The following is a 3,948-nucleotide window of genomic DNA, read 5'->3' as shown; positions in this document are numbered from 1 at the left end:
CCATTCATTCCCTTGCTTATAGTCTGACTTCATCTCAGCGCACTCTCCTCTCTTCATCCTGTGTGCTGACTGAAATAAAAAACTCTAGGGAAGAAACAGTATCAATTAGGCTTTTGTTAGCTGTCAGTTGAATCCTTGGTATAGCCTGAGCATTGCAGACCAACAATGACTTTCTGTATGTCACAAGAAGATTGAAAAAAATGTTCCTGCTCTGCAGAGATACCAGTCACTGATAAATCCTACTGGGATCAAAAGGAAATTCCTATTTTTATCAATATGATTTGAAGGTAATCAGCACTTCCCAGGAAACTGGGGACACCTCAGTATCTTGTGTTTTCTAGTTATGGGAGAAAAAATATATAATAGATAACAGACTTTATATTTGAAGCCTTAAGAAAGCTATTGCTTTCAACAGTATCAATAGATAATTTCCATTCAGTACTCTTTTGTTTTCTTGTTACATACATAACTAAAAACGACATAGCGTTAATTCAACAAAGGCAAACCCCCCAGACTTAACCAGTGTATGACAAAGAGCAGTGCAAATCTGAATGTTTAATTACATTGTTTTGTTAGAAGAGCAGAAGGACATGTACATAAAAACTGCACATGTATAAAATTGACAAATGCTCCTATCCAGTTTGGAAAAAATACAACACAGTAAGAGGGAAGCAAGTTTTTTGAATCCCTAAGGGAGGAAAAATTATTATAGCAACTGTCAGTTCCTGCATAGGCCATAAAGGCCAGTTGAAATTTTTTTTTAACAATTAAAGATGAGACTTTTTTTTTTAAATAATAGCAATTAATAGTTCTGCTGCTGGACAGCTTCTCCAGTGCCCTGTGTCTGCAAGAGTCATTTCCACCAGTGCAGAGCAGATGTAAACCCACCGGTCCTCAAGGGAAAAACACATCCTTGGGGCTTTGGTGCAAAGATCCATTCTCTATGCAAAGAACTTGCTCATGAAGAACTGCTTCCCTTTAACTCCCCCTGATTTACTGTGACTATAACTACATTTAACTATGTTAAACAGAATGGGAGTTCTAAAGATATTCAACTGAATTTTGAAATTTGGTCTTGAAAACAACACTTTTGAAATCTGATCACTGATAAAATGTTTCCTTCTGTTCTTTTTTTTTAAATACATTTCAATCTAATTTCCACCAGACACTCACTGTGTTCTGATTAATCTAATTATTGAAAACACTAGAATAGGCAACCTGGTCACTGAACAAGAGAGTCCTGCAAGGTGCCCACATGAGCATGGTCACAGAATCGTCTAGGTTGGAAAAGACCTTGAAGATCATCCAGTCCAACCATTAATGGTAGGTCACGGGTGTGTGCAGGTCTCCCAGCAGAAGTAGGAAGTGAAGAGCTAAAATACATTTTGCACTGTCTGGATTTCTATTGCTGATCTGTAATGCTGCACTTGATTAATTCCTTGTTTGTATCAAAAATAATGGATTTCCAGCGGTAAGGTTTCTGGCTTAATTTCCAGCAATCAATCTAATTTGAAATGAATAATTTGAACTATGGTGAGATCGACATTAATTTCTGGGTGCCTTGATGGCATATTAAAAGCCAAGGTCTTTAAGAAACAAGTCCGTGAACAAACACATCTCTCAAACGTATTCTTCAAGCAAACGCCTGAGAAATCGGATGGACTTTGCACTGTAGCCTCACAATTAATGCGGTAAGGGTGTACGGATTGGGTTTCCTACTCGTGCTTTAAATCAGGCCGACCTAAATACGCCCAAATTTCGGGCACAGCAGTGCCGGGGTGAGCTCTCGGCTCTGTGACCCCCCGGAGGAGGGGCTGCGAGCCCGTCCCTGCGCTCCCCGGGCCGGCGGGGCCGAGCCGGCAGGGCACGGCGGGGTGGGCGGGCAGCTCCCCAGCCCCGCCGGCACCCCCGGCTCCCCGGGACACTCCCGGGCGCCTGTGCCCAGGTGTGCCGCGGGGATCTGCTGGGCACAGACCGACCAAAACCGGCGGCGAGATCCTAAATAATCCCTGCGAGGGGGCAGCGGGCGGGGGGTGCGCCCGGCCTCCCCTGGGGCCCCCCTGGGGCGCCCCTGGGGCCTCCCCTGGGGCCTCCCGCCGCGACCGCTGCCGTGAGCGGCGCCAGGCGCGGCCGCCAGAGGCCGCAGTGGCACCGCTGCGCCCAACGGCCGCCGCCGCTGCCGGGACCAGCCCGCGGCCAGCCCGGGACCAGGCCGGGGCCAGCCCGGGGCCAGCGCGAGGCCAGGCCGGGGCCCGGCGGGTCAGACCGCACCGGGGAGCGCGGCCTCGTCACCCCCGCTGATTTCTTCCTACACACAGACACACATCTGGGTTGGCAGAGGGTGGCAAGGAAAGGGCGGGGAGTGGAGCCCGCTGTCCTGCTGACAAAGCGTTTTTCTTTAATTCTTTTTTTTGGGGGGGACCTGGCATGTCCAAGTACAACTGCTCTTACTACAAGGGGTAACCTGCCTTCCGCTTGGGCTGGATGACCCAGACGGTGAGCTGGGTCACACTCTTCTCAAGATTGGCTAATCCTTTAAATTCGTCAGGTATCTCCAAATTTACCTTGTGGAGTCCCTGAGGTTCTAAATTCAGGCATCAGCCCATGGCGAGCAGTGCCAGACCTGCACAGACATGCCCCGAACACTGAAGCCTGGCCTTGCTGTAGGCCTGCAGCAACCTGACCTCCGCCTGAATTCCCGGGGAGGCATGAGGAGGACTACAGTGAACAGGCTGTACTGGAGGGGAGGAGGAAGAGGGAAGACCGTGATACCTGCCATGTGTTCTTTGTACATTGTAGACTTTTTATACTTTTCTCTCCATGTACACACAGAAAAACCATTTTTGTTGAAAACAAGTTATTATCCACAAGGGAAAGAAACCTTTGAGACCAGATGGAAACATGAAACATGACTTCCAGAAAAAAGACAGCCAGAGGTTTCGGAAAGTCCTCCCAGGAATGTGTCTACACTTTCCATAGAAAAGGCACTAAATAATAGAAAACAACTTTCCCTATCCCTAACTGCAATTTTTGCCTTAGCTAGAAAAGAAGTTGATCCCATGAGCAGAGAATGATGAAGAAAAGGTGTCTTCAACAGTTTTAAACCTATTATACATACTCAGGACCTCCAAGTTGCAGCAGGAACCTGGGCTCATGAACCTGCTTTCCAAAACCCTAGTTGTAACCCTACTTGGTCCTACCTTGTTTCAAAATGTAAAAGTAGGCATGAGACAGGAGCCAACAAGGGGTTAAGTCAAAAGTAATTTTGAGGAAAATGTTGTGAGTCCTCTTCCAAGCTCCAGGGGACTTCCAGGATGCAGCAGGAACCTGGGCTCCTCGGGCTGCACTTTCCCAAATTCTAGCCCTACCACTAGTTTTAAATCTACCTTAGGCTTGAAATCAGGTCCAGTCCTTGAGAAGTGAAGGACAGAAGGTAAAGTAGCACTTTAAACCAAGATGAGTCCTTTTCCTTTTTTTCTCAGGGTTCTTGATGCATTGAGAATTTAGGTTTCTCAAATCTCTTCTTGTCCAAACCCTAATCCTATCAGCTGTCACCCTAACTTTCACTCCAACTACTGTACATTTCAGGGATGTAAAAGTAATCATTAAATAGTGAAAGAAAGACTAGATCCCTTGGAATCTCTTCTTCCTAGTTAAGACTCCCCTGTATAGCCCCATGCATTAGTAAATACAATATTGCTGTTGCTGGTAACGAGCCACAGGCTTTGTGTTAAATTAACACAGGCCTGAGGGCTTGTCAGGTTTTGTCTGGACTAGTCTCAACTAGCCTGAAGCTTTGTTACAGCTTGTTCATCTGTGTCAGCAAGTGTCTAATGGGCAGGTGGCTCTTACCTTTTTTGGTTTTGCCTGGCTTATTTTTGTATAATTGGTGTAATGCCTGTTGTTAAAGGGTTTTGTATAAATAGGAATAACAAGTAATTCGGCTGT

The sequence above is a fragment of the Strix aluco genome, chromosome 5 (assembly GCF_031877795.1).
Source record: "Strix aluco isolate bStrAlu1 chromosome 5, bStrAlu1.hap1, whole genome shotgun sequence".
Lineage (NCBI taxonomy): Eukaryota > Metazoa > Chordata > Aves > Strigiformes > Strigidae > Strix > Strix aluco.
This window is presented reverse-complemented; position numbering follows the sequence as displayed.